This window comes from Suricata suricatta, chromosome 14, assembly GCF_006229205.1.
Source record: "Suricata suricatta isolate VVHF042 chromosome 14, meerkat_22Aug2017_6uvM2_HiC, whole genome shotgun sequence".
In the NCBI taxonomy this organism is placed as follows: Eukaryota; Metazoa; Chordata; class Mammalia; order Carnivora; family Herpestidae; genus Suricata; species Suricata suricatta.
In genome coordinates, this window is record NC_043713.1 from 70,298,983 (window position 1) to 70,312,637 (window position 13,655).

Sequence of the window (13,655 nt, forward strand, 5' to 3'; positions counted from 1 at the left end):
GAAGGACAGAAACCATATGTTTGCACTCATAGGTCTAACAGGAAAACAGGAGAAACCTAAGGGGGAGGGGAAGAGGGAAAGAGAGTTGGGGAGAGAGAGGGACGCAAAACTTGAGAGACTATTGAATGCTGAAAATGAACTGAGAGTTGAAGGGGAAGGGGGAGGGGGGTAAAGGTGGTGGTGATGGTGGAGGGCACTTATGGGGAAGAGCACTGGGTGTTGTATGGAAACCAATTTGACAATAAACTATTAAAAAAAAAGAAAATGAAATTAGGTAAACATGTCTGTGTACACTAACATTAAAAAGAATAAAATACTTAAGAATAAGTTTACCAAAAATATTTCAAGACTTTCATACTGAAAACACTGAATTATACTGAATAGATTAGTGAGGATATTAAAGAAGATCTAAGTTAAAGCACGCCTCCCATGTTCATGGATAAGATTTAATACTGTTAAGATCGAAAGATTACTGATCTATCAAAACCTCAGATGGCTTTTTCACAGAAATTGAAGTTCATATAAAAATGAAAAAGTCTCAGAAGAGCCAAAACAATCTTGAAAAAAGAATTAAAATTTTACATTGATTTCAAAACCTCAGCAACCAAGAAGTCAGTACTTACATGAAGATATGTGGGAAACTGCACCAGAAAAGCTGCCAGAAGAAGAGATATGTGCCTCGACCTGCAAGATCAGCAGCCTGCAGAGCAAAGCTGTGTTCTCTGCAGAGCTGCATTATCATTCCCAGCTCAGCAGAACTGCATCATTACTCCCAGTTCAGGGCCTGTAGGCTGGGCCTTCTTATCGGTTTCCCAGGCGCTGTGCTGTGCTGAAACTGCAATTTTAGTTTCTCCCTTATCTGTGCCCTTGTTTCTTAGCAACTGACTTACGTCAGCTGCTTGTTATCTGCCCTTTAAAAGACGTGTGTGTTCTCTCAATAAATGAGGCTTGATCAGAGACTTGTCTTGCCTCCATTCTGTGTCCCCTGCCCCCGAATTCTCACTCCCTCCCTCAGGACCTGCGTTGACTGACCTGCCAGATGGGTCAAAGATAGAAACACAGATTAATGGAATACAATTCAGAGTCCAGAAATAAACCCATACACTAGTGGTCAACTGATTTTTAGCAAGAATACCAAAATAATTAAGTGCAGAACAGGTAAGTCTTTTCAACAAACGTCGGAACAACCACACAACCACATGCAAAAGAAGGAAGTTGGACCTCTGCTTACACCATATACAAAAAATAAAACAGATTAGAACTAAATGTAAATTCCACCCACAGAATGGGAGACAATAGGGGCACCTGGGTGACTCAGTTGGTTAAACATCTAACATTGGCTCAGGTCATATCTCACAGTTCATGAGCTTCAGCCCCACATAGGGCTCTGTGGTAACAACTCAGAACCTGGAGCCTACTTCAGATTCTGTGTATCCTTCTTTCTCTTCCTCTCCCTCACCCACGCTCTCTCTCTCTCTCAAAAATAAATAAAAATTTAAAAAAGAGAAAGAATGCAAGAAAATATTTGTAAATCATATATGTGCCAAGAGACTTATATCCACAATACATAAAGACTTCTTATATCATTAGAGTAAAAAGACAAGTCAATTTAAAAAATGGGCAAGAGAATTAAATAGAAATTTCTCCCAAATGACAAACAAATGGCCAAGTATATGAAAAGATGTTCAACATACTAGTCATCAGAGGAATGTGAATCAAAACCACAATGATATATCACTTCACACCCCTTAGGATGCCTACTATCAAAAAATACAAAAATAAATAAATAAATACACCAGGAAATAACAACTGCTGGGCGCCTGGGTAGCTTAGTCAGTTAAGTGTCCAACTTCAACTCAGGGCCTTATCTTGTGGTTCATGAGTTCAAGCCCCGCATAGGACTCTGTGCTGATAGCTTGGAGCCTGATTCAGATTCTGTGTTTCTTTCTTTCTCTGCCTCTTCCCCACTTTCACTCAGTCTCTCTCTCTCTCAAAAATAAACAAACATTAATAAAGGAAAAAAAGAAAAAAAAACACAACTGTTGTGGATGCAAAGAAAGTAGAATCCTTATACACTGTGACTGGAATATAAAACAGCACAACTGCTATGGAAAACAACAGGTTCCTCAAAATATTGAAATAGAACTACCTACCATATGATCTAGCAATCCCACTTCTGGTTATACATCCAATAGAAGTGAAAGCAGGATCTTGAAGAGATGTTCACAGCAGCACTATTCGTGATAACCAAGAGGTGAAAGCAGCCCAAATGTCCATCAACTGATGAATTTTAAAAATGTGATGCATACATACTACAGGATACTATCCAGCTATAATAAGAGTCCTTCACACACAACACCCATGAATCTTGAGAACACGATGCTAAGTGGAAAAAGCTAGTCACAAAAAAGACAAATACTACAGTAATTCCACTTATATGAAGTATCTAAAGTAGCCAAAGCAATAGAAAAGAAACAAAAAGTGGAATGGTAGATACCAAGATCTAGAGAGAGAGGGGAAAAAAGGAGCATGTTGTTTACTGGGATGGAAATAGAGTTTCAATTTTGTAAGACAGAAGGTTCTAGAGATCTGTTTTAAAACAATATGAAAAAAACAGAATGCGAATATATTTAACACTTAAATGGTTAACATGATAATATGTTACCTGTTTTACAATAAAAACATTTAAAAAATGAATTAAAAATATGAATAGACATTTCTTCAAAGAAGATATACAAATGGCCAATAAGCACAAGAAATGTTGCTCAACACAATTAGTCATTAGGGAAATGCTGATCAAAATCACAATGAATACCACTTCACATCCACTAGGTTAGTTATAATAAAAAAGAACACTAACAAGTGCTGCAGAGAATGTGGAGAATTTGGAATTCTCATGTATTGCTGGTGCAACTGCTATAAAATGGTTAGCTATTTTGGAAAACAGTTTGACAGCACCTCAAAAATTAATATAGAGTTACATGATTCAATGATTTTACTCCTAAGTATATACCCCAAAGAGTTGAAAACGGAAGTCCACACAAAAATTTGCACAATGTTCACAGCAGCATTAAAAATAAAAGCCACAAAGTGCAAATAATACAAATGTCCATTAACTGATATATGGATAAACTGTGGTATAATCATACAATGGAATGTTATTCAACCACGAAAACAAAGTACTGCTGTTTATGTATGACATGGATAAACCCTGAAAACATGCTAAGCGAATAAAGCCAGACACAGAAAGTCCACATATTGTATGACTCCTCTCAAAAACTGTCTAAAACAGACAAATCTATAGAGACAGAAAGAAAACTAGAGGTTGCCATGGGCTGGGAGGAGAAAACAATGAGGAATGTAAGAAGAGGTTGAATAATGACTCACCAAAATACCAGATCCTAATCCCTGAAACATTTATGTTAACTTATTTGGGAAATGAGTCTTTACAGATGTGATTAAGAATCTCAAAATGGGGAGATTATCCTGGATTATACAAATGGGCCCTAAAAACATCACGAGTATCCTTATAAGAGAAGCAGAAGGAGATTTCATACATACACCAGGAGAAAGTATTGAAAAAAGACTGGAGTGACATGGCCACAAGCCAGAGACTGCCAGCTAGAAGAGGCAAGCCCTGGATTCTCCCCTAGAGTGCAGGGGGTAGTGTGGCCTGCCAACACTTTGATTTAGGCCTCCAGAACTGAGAGGTAATAAATTTTTGTTGTTTTAATCCACTAAGCTTGTGGCAATTTGTTATAGTAGCCACAGGAAACTAGTACAGAGTTTTAGGGTTGATAAAATGTTCTGGAATTAGATAGTGGTAAAGACTGCACAATTTTGTGAATATACTAAAAAGCATTCAATTTTGCACTCACAGGGTGAATTGTATAGTTTGTGAATTATATCTCAATTAAAGAAAAAAACTGCCTAGCAATAGGCTGGTGTGATCCCCACATCTGAACAAGTGATACTAAATTTTCAAAGCCCCTAATCAGACTCCATTCATGTAATAAGAATTAGTTAATTACGATTATGGTAACAAAGCAAACTAATCTAGCCAAGAAAGACTTAAACTAGTATCATGTGGCCAATGTATAAATTTGTAGTGGGAGGCATACCTTCCCAGGGATGAATGGAGATCTCCTTGTAGAGTGGACATTACTCTGATACTAAGGGCTTGGAACACCAACTTAATTATTATTAGGATTGCTAAATATCCTGATTTGTCCAGGGCAATTCAGTTTAACCTGCTGTCCCTATGTATTTTTTAATAGTGCCACTTTTCACTGTTAAAAATATGCCAGTTTGGGTGATAAATTAGTCCACCTAATTATAAGGAATCCGGAAGTTGTTATGGCAGAGAGCATATTCTATGCAGGCTAGATGGGCCCTGTCATGAACCTCTGTATAACATATATCTCCCTACTATTGGGAAGCTCTCAGGGAAAACAATGCTGGTAAGACTTCCACAGAGCATCCATATTTTGTTTTCAAATGTATATAATACTGATGCTTAAGCTGAACTCTCAGAACTCCACTATTCAGTGTTACTCAAATGACTGACGTATACATTTAAAGGAAAGAATAAGGAATAAGGAATGCATCCAGGAATACTTGTCATTGACAACTATAAGGAACTTCCAAAGGATAATGTTAAGATAGCTCGTATCCAAATTTTTTAAGTGTTATGAAACCAAAAGATGAAGAAGGCTGCTATTATTTTTTTTTTCATATCAAATTGACCCTAACATAATATTGCTATGTAGAACTCCTGGGTCCAAAGAAAGGAGGAGGGGGGAGTTCTTTATTTTTTTCCTTTTTTCTTTTTCTGAGAAATAAGGGAAAAATTATTACTCTGTGAAAGATCATCATAAGAGGTTCTATGTGTGGTCATAAATATAAGGTTGTCAATGTTCTGATGTTCACAATTTTGGATGAACTACAACTACATACCAAATCAGTAGAATGAGAACATACCCCTGTTCACAAAAGACTGGGAAACAAAGAAACAACACAGGAATAGAACGATAACTGCGCAGGTCTGACAGCCTCCTAACCACAGAGAAAGCAGGAGGGGGAAGGATCAAGATGGTGTTTGTGAGGAATTTGAGTATTAGTGAGTGTTTGATGAGCCCACCATGGGCCAGGTACTGGCCTCAGTACTGGAGATACAGTAGTGATTGAAACAAAGACCCTTTATTCAGGGAACTGACACAGCAACAGAGGTGACTGGAAAATACATTTAAAAAATATATACATATAATGTTATCACGAGTTATAGTATCACATGCTATATTTTTTGATATGTAAATAATGTAACAATGATTATATAAACTGTTATATTATATGTGTATATACATATATATGCAATTTCAAATGGCTGTAAATGCTGCTACAGAGAAAATAAAGCAGGAAATGAGCCAGGTAGTATGGAGGTGGGCTGGTAATTGTATAGCATGGTTATGGAGATCTGAGGAAGAATTTTCCTGCAGAAGGAAGAGGAAATACAAAGGTTCTGAGGCTGGAGTATGTTTATCAAATTTAAGGACCGGTCAAGAGACTAACATAAGTAAGCCAATGTAAAGGAGATGAGAACAAAGAAAGAGTTCGTTGTAGTACATTAATGTCAGCCATTCTAAGTTCTTTGGTTTTTATTCTAAGTGTGACAGGTCACTGGGAGGTTTTGAGTGAGGATCACTCTGCTGCTGTGTGAAGAAATAAGACTTTAGAAGGTAATATTGGAAGAAGGAAAGCATGGTAAGAGGCTTCTGCAATTATAGAAACAAAAAAAATGACTAGTAGGAGATGGGGTCAGATTCTAGATCAAATTCTTGAAAGTCCACAAGATTTGTTGATAGACTGATTGGATTTTAGATGTGAAGAAGAGGATGACACATATAAGCGGTGATGCGAAGCAGGTTAAAAATGAGACCAGAGCTCAGGCTGGGTAAATACCAGACCAGACCTAGGCTAAGTACACAAATTTTGGAGTCTTTGGCATGTAATGTTATTGAAAACACAAGACTGAATGAGATCATCTAGAGAAAGAGGTCTGATATCCGAGCCCTCAGGCATTCTATTGCGTAGAGGTCAGGAACATAAGAAGAAACCAGAAAAGGATACGGAAGAGGGAACAGTTACTTACAGCCAACTGGGGAGGTGGTAAAAGAGAATGGAAAAAAAGCATGCTGCAATCCAAATGAAAAATTATTTTCAGGGAAGAGGAAATGAACGACTCTGATAAATGCTGCCAACAGATCACATAAATTAAAAACTAAATTTCCTGTAATGAAAAGTAAACATGAAATAAACAGATAAGACATGTGCAATCAAAAGATGGATTTTGAGAGGTGACATTACAGTCAGTCTGTTTGCTGATGAAAATGATCCAGAGAAACAGAAAACTTAATCTAGGACAAAGAGGAGACTTGATGGAACAATATTCCCGAATAAATAAAAATTTCTTGGATTTAGTACACAAGGGGAGGTTTTGCTCTTAGCCTCGAGCCAGATAATTCACCCATAATAATAGATCAATATGGAGAAGAGCTGGAAAGGTGGCTAAATGGATGTGGGAGTCAGCCTCCAAGATAGCCCCACGTGAATCTTGCCTCCTGTTATTTATTCACACTCTTATGTAGTCCTCCTCCACAGTATCATAGGATTAGCCTATGTGACAGAGCAAATATGGAAGTCATGGTTTGTAACTTCTGAAAAAGGCTCTGCACTTCATCTTGGGACAAGATCTCTCTTGAATCACTCATTCTGAGGGAAGCCAGCTGCCATGACATGAGCAGCTCCATGGAGAGATCCAGAGTTAAGAACTGATCCCCTTGCTAAAAGTCAAGTGAGAAAGCTTAGATAGACACTGATCATCCAACAAGTCAAGTCTTGAGAGACTGCCAATCCAGCCAAAAGCTACGCTACAACCTCCTAACATACCCTGAGCTGGAATCACCCAGCTAAGCCAGTCCTACATCCAAGGCTATGACAAACTGCAAAATAAACATTTCTTAACTTATTAAGTTTTGAGACAATGTATTACACAGCAATAGGTAACTATATAATGGGTCTCACTGAGCTATACACACAAGTTACTGGACATAGAACTTACTGTTTTGCCTACTGGCATGAAATGAATTCATTTGGCCTCTCCTACCCAATCGCACTCAAGTACTTCCTGAAATAAAACCCATTAGGAAAAGCGTATAGAAATGAACAAAACTAACTCTACGCTATCATTCTTAACCAATACACATCTACCCCAAATGAACCACTTTAATACATCAGCTGAAATCTTGGGTATGTGTATCAACCCATTTTAGACTCCTACCATAGTAAAAAAATAAAATAAAATAAAAAATTTAAAAAAGTCAGTTTCACATAGCTCAAAATCTATGATCCTGAAAAAAAGACTCCATTTTGACCCTTATTATAAAGACCTTTCATCTTACCTCAGGTGTGCAATGAAACTTCTAAGCACTTGAGCTATTCCAGGCAGGAGAAGGTCACATCCTTGAGGCAACCAGAAGGGAGGATCAGGGTTACTTCCATGTTACAGGAAGGTTTTATGGCCCGCTGCCTACCTGTGACTGCCATCTGGATGCTGGTGAAGCATCCCACACTTAACCAGAAAGGAAAACTGGATTTCTTTCCCCCCACACCTGTTCCTCCCATCTACCCTCTGTCAGTAAAGAAAACACTGACTGCCAACTGCCCAAATCCAAAGCCTGTAAACCACCCTGGGTCCTGGCTGTCCGGGGAAAGGTCTCAGGTAAGAGTCCGGGCAGACAGAGGCAGACAGCCAACAAGAAAAATAAGGCCCTGCGGTGGGGATGAGAGCAATAAATGGATTTTAAAATGCTGGACTCCCCTGCAAAGGGTCTGGGCCACAGACTTCCAGAACCGGGAAAGGCCTGGCTTGCGAGGCTGAAACCCGTTAAGTTCCACAAGAGACCCCCGCGGGGCGGGCGAGGAGCGGGCCGCGGGCGGGGGGGGGGGGTCAGGAATCAGGGCAGGCCCCTTCTTCTGGAGGCCTAGGTTGGGCCCAGGCCTGGGGACGAGGGCGCCCTGCCTGGGGGCCTTCCTGAAAGGCGCCCCCCAAGATTAGGGAAGGGGGTGTGCGCAAAAGGGGCCGCACGACCCGCCGGGGGCAGCTCACCCAACACCCCCTTCAGAGACCGCGGCGAAGGGACAGGCCTCTCCCGCAGGGCGAGACCGGCGCCGAGCGGCCCGCGACTCTGAAGCCGCGGAATCCTTCCCATCTCCCATCTGGGAAACCTAGGGCCGCGCCACGCCCCCGTCCTTACCAGCCCGGGTCCGCCGCGTCCGGAGCAGCCTGAGGCGCACCGCCCAGAGGTGCTCCCCAGGCGAAGCCTGAGGGGACGACGCCTCCTCAGGCCTCAGGCGCCGCCGCCACCGCTGCCGCTGCCGCCGCCTCTACACGCGCGCCCGCTGCGGATCTGTGATTGGCCGCCAGGTGCGGGCCCCAGGCCAGCGCGACGGGGGGGGGGGGGCGCTGCGATCTGATTGGCGGTGAGGCCGGGTCCGGCGCCTGCGCGCGCTGTGGCACCTCGGGTGGTGATCCCTGGGCGCCGGGGCAGAGTGGGTGGGCTGAGTGCCTCAGCGATCACCCTGAGGCCTTGGAAATGTCTTGAGTAGTCAGGGTTGCTAAGTAGGCCAGGGTTCAAGGTCAAGGGCGGGCTCCCAATCCGTTAGGGGATACTTTAGTCAACCTGGAGTTTAGCTCTCATAATCCTCTCAGGTGTGGTACCTTTTTCATAAAAGCATCAGCCGCCAGCTGACCTTGACCAACAACTTGTTTTTGACATGCACACTCCTGAGGTTGCATCTGGGGCCAATCCAGTCCAGCCTGGCATAGTTTGCAGCGACCTAAGAATGAACTCTACATTTAATGATGGCTTGCAAAAAGCACAAAGAATATTACTTTGTGACATCTGAAAATTACATAAAATTCAAATTTCTGTCCATAAATAAAGTTGTATTGGAACACAGACATACCCATTCCTTTAGGTATTGTCTATGGCTGCTTTCCTATTAAAATAGCAGTTGATTAATTTCCAGAAATCATATTCAAAAGCCTAAAATATTTACTATCTGGCCCTATATAGTATTTTTCAAAATTGTCCATTTCCACCAGAAAGTCTGTCTAGTTTAGTAATCTTTTGAAAGGAAAAAGAAAGATAGCTTTTGGTTTTGTTAATCAACAATGCTATATTCATCTCTAACTCCTTTATATTTTCCACTCATTATTTCCTTTATTATTATGTCTATAGGTTCTGTTGTTCCTCTTACAATATTTTTTAAAAATGCTCAATTGTATTGTAGTTGACATACAGTATTATATTAGTTTCAGATGTACAGTGTAGTGATTTTCCAATTCTATACATTATGCAGTGCTCATCATGATAAGTGTAGTTAGCATCTGTCACCATACAAAGTTACACTCTTTACAATTTTTTGAGATAAATGTATGGCTGTTTATTTGTAAACTCTCATTCGTTTCTCTTGTATGTAATGCTATAAATTTACCTTTTTTTACTTAAGTACCAATTTAACTGTGTCCTACAATTTTTGTTTCATAATATGTTCATTATCATTCAATTTCATATATGTCTTAATTTCCCTAGTGATTCTCTTTTTAACACAAGGGTTATATAGTAATGGTATCTATTTTCCAAATCTATGGGATCTTAAAAAGCTGTTCCTTTATGAATTTCTCATCTTGTTTTATTATGGTCAGATTACACTGTCTAAGTATTATTGTTCTTTGCATTTGAGGATTTCTATCCAGTGAAGTATACCATAGTCAAAATGAAGAGGATGTACAGAAAGAGAAAATATTTTTTATGTCTAAAATGTGTATTTGGGAAATGACCTCCTTTAGGCCTCAAAATTACTTCAATATCTTTCAGTAAGTTACTATTAACTATGGTCCAGGCTTTATTCAAATTTCAGTAGTTTTTTCACCAATGTCCTTTTTCTATTCCAAATTCCCAATCAGTACACTGCCCTGCACGCTGTCATAGTTTCTCCTTAGCCTACTCAGGTCTATGACAGTTTCTTAAACTTTCCTTGTTTTTCATGATCCTGACAATTTTAAGGAGTCCTTAAAGTGTCAGATATTTTGCAAAATGTCTCTCAATTTGGGTCTGATATTTTCCTCATGGTTACACTGGGGATATAGGTTTTTAGAATTATACCACAGAGGTGATAAGTCCTTACCACTTCCCATCAGGGATACATCCTACCACTGATTTCTCCACAAAGTTACTTTTCTCCTTCCCATATCCTACTGTATGGAAACAAACCGCTAAATCCCGCCTACCTTCAGGAAAGGATACATAGTCTCATTGAGAGGAGAGAATCTATAAGAGACACAAATTATTGAGAGTACAAAAATTATTTGGAATTCATTTGTAAGGAAGATTTGTTTTTCCTGTCTTTAAATTTAATTTTAAATTAATGAAAATTAAATAAAAACTTTAGTACCTCAGTCATACTAGCTACATTTCAATGGCTCAGTAGTCACAAGAGGCATATTAGAGCAGATATAGAACATTTCCATCACTGCAGAAACTTCTGTCAACAGCACTGACTTAGATCATCATTTCTCCAGTTCTTCTTCTCCTTCTCCATATTCTCCTTCCTCTTCTCATAAGTATACATAAATGACATATAACATTTTATTAGTTTCAGGTGTACAACATAATGATCCGATATTTGTATATACTGTGAAATGGTAACCACTGTAAGTCCAATGAACACCCAACCATTACCAAACAAAGCTACAATTTTTTTCTTGTGATGAGAGCTTTTAATATGTACTCTTACGAACTTTCAAATATGTGACACAATACTTAACTATTGTCACCATGCTGTACATTATTACCTCCCCATGACTAATTTTACAATTGGAAGTTTGAACCTTTGGATCTACTTCACCCATTTTGCCCACCCCAACCCATCTTCTTTTTAAATATATTCAGTTTAAGTACAAATTTCTTCTAACAACCACTTTGGATCTATCTTATATAATTCAGTTGCAAATATTTTATTTTCCTACATCATTTTCTCATAGGAGCTCACTAGAATGAGCATAAGAGTACAGCATTGAAGAGATTTGTGAAAGTGTAGGAATGGTACTTTGCACTTTAGTCTCCTGGCTTCCTCCACCCTAGTCCCAGCCTTATTTTTAATTATATTGCTTAATTTCTGAATTTGGGGGGGTTTTCCTCAATTATTTTTCTGTTATTGGTTTCTAGCTCAGTTTCCCTAAAGTCAATGGGTAGCTACAAAAAGCTCTACAGCTAACACCATGGCTAATGATGAACTAGTGCATATGAGTCTGAGAACAAGACAAGGATTTCCATCATAACCCCTTTAATTCAACAAAGCACCTAAATAGCCAAGATAACTTTGAACACCAATGCTGGAGAATTTAAACTCTCAGATATCTGTGTTAGTCGGGGTTTTCCAGAAAGATAGTATCAGTAAGACAAAGAGAGAGAGAGATGGGTTTTCTGCAATTATGAAGACAGAGAAGATCCGCCATATGCTGTGTGCAAGCTAGAGACCCAAGAAAGCTACTGGCATCAATCAGTCAGAATCTGAAGGCGCAAGAACTGAAGAGCTCTGATGTCCAAAGGCAAGAGAGATGGATGTCCTGTCTCAAGAAAAGAGAGGTGGAGATTTTTCTTCTTTGCTTATGTTGTCTTAAGGGTCTCAATGGATTGGATTAGATTGGATTAGATTGGATTGGATTGGATTGGATTGGGTTGGATTGGATAATGCTCATCCACATTGTTTAAGGCTTATCTTACTTACTCAGTCTGCTGATTCAAATGCTAATCTCTTCCAAAAACACCCTCACAGACACACCCAGAAACAATGTTTAACTAGGTATCTAAGCATCCTTTAGCCCAGTCAAGTTGACACATAAAATTGACCATCATATAAACTTGTATTTGAAACAGTATTGAAACACAGTATTTGAAACAGTATGGCATTACCACAAGATTAGAGAACCGAAGAAATGGAATGGAATGAAGTCCAGAAATATATATAGAGAGAGAGTCACTTGCTATATTTATACAAAGGTTCCTCTGCAATACAGTGAGAAAAGAGTGGTCTTCTTAGTGCTGATTTGAATAAGCATATGAAAAAATAAACCTGGATATCCTGACTTACCACACAATAAACAAAAAAATTAATAAATTTGAGATGGATCATAGACCTAAAGGCTAAACAGTTAAAGCTTCTAAAAGAAAATAGGATGGGGTGCCTGGGTGGCTCAGTCGGTTAAGCCTCTGACTTTGGCTCAAGTCAGATCTCACATTTGTGGGTTTGAGCCCCGCGTCAGGCTCTGTGCTGACAGCTAGCTCAGAGGCTGGAGCCTGCTTCCGGTTCTGTGTCTCCTTCTCTCTCTGTCCCTCCCCCTCTCATGCTCTGTCTCTCTCTGTATCAAAAATAAATAAAAACATTTTAAAAAGAAAATAGGAGGAATATGTTTAGGTCCTTGGTAGACAATAATTTCTTAAATATGATGCACCATGAAGCACCAACCCTAATGTACATATATACACCCATGAAATCACCATTCAGGTCAAAATATAGGACATTTTTAGCACTGCACAGTTCCTTCATGCCCTTCCCAATTGACAGTCTAGTTTTAAAAAAAAAGGAAAAAATATAGCAAGACTTGAATAGACACTTAATAAGAGAGGATGGTATTCAAGTGGCCAATAATCATATGAAAAAATATTCTCCAGATCATTACTCATTAGAGAAATGTAGATAAAAACAATAATGTGGGACCATTACAACTTCAAAAGAATGGCACTAATGGAAAGGATTAACAGTACCAAGTATTGTATCTATAGAATTCTCAATATTGTTGGTGGAAATGTAAATTATTTCAATCACTCTGAAAAAGTATTCAGCAGAATCTGCACTAAACAGCTAAATCAAAGTAGTTCCAGCACTTCTCATAAGTATACATATATTCTAGAGAAATGACTACATCAGTCTACCAAAAAACATGCACAAGCTCATGGAAATTTTATTCCAAATAGCAAAAGAATCAGCCTCAAAGTTCATCAGGAGTAAAATGGATGCATAAAACTCTACTATATTGATTTAGCGGGATTCTATCCAACAATGAAAAATGAATATGCTATGGCTGCATTGTATGCAAGAATGCATCCACATAAAGGAAGACAAAGACAAAAATATTGTGTGGTCCAATTTACTCAAAGTTTAAAAAAAGAATCTATTAGAGGTCAAAGTAATGGTTACTTTGTAGGGAGAGGCTGACTGGGAACGAGCTTAAAGAAGCCTTCTGAGCTTCTTTTTTTTGTTTGTTTGTTTGTTTTTGTTTTTATTATTTTTATTTTTTATAGTCTTTTCTCCTCTCTCTCTTTCTTTTTTTTTCTTTTTTTTCTCCATAATATTTTATTGTCAAATTGTTTTCCATACAACACCCAGTGCTCTTCCCCTTAAGTGCCCTCCACCATCACCACCACCTCTTTCCCCCCCTCCCCCTTCCCCCTCAACCCTCAGTTCATTCTCAGCATTCAATAGTCTCTCAAGTTTTGCATCCCTCTCTCTCCCCAACTCTCTCTCCCTCCTCC

General features: G+C 39.1%; 2 protein-coding genes and 1 gene segment (V, D, J or C); 2 read left to right on the top strand and 1 right to left on the bottom strand.

Annotated features, from left to right (window-relative positions):
- ZNF280B (zinc finger protein 280B) overlaps positions 1-8,412 on the bottom strand; it is a 32,414-nt gene extending 24,002 nt beyond the window's left edge. Inside the window, exons 1-2 of the mRNA XM_029921975.1 lie at positions 8,313-8,412; positions 7,458-7,518 (exon numbers count right to left, since the gene is read on the bottom strand). The gene's annotated coding sequence lies outside the window, so the exon portion shown is untranslated. The remainder of the gene's footprint in view (positions 1-7,457; positions 7,519-8,312) is intronic.
- Positions 1-13,655, top strand: part of LOC115277666 — an 869,742-nt gene that overhangs the window by 562,811 nt on the left and 293,276 nt on the right.
- Positions 1-13,655, top strand: part of LOC115277665 (immunoglobulin lambda-1 light chain-like) — a 653,789-nt gene that overhangs the window by 373,010 nt on the left and 267,124 nt on the right. The window lies entirely within an intron of this gene.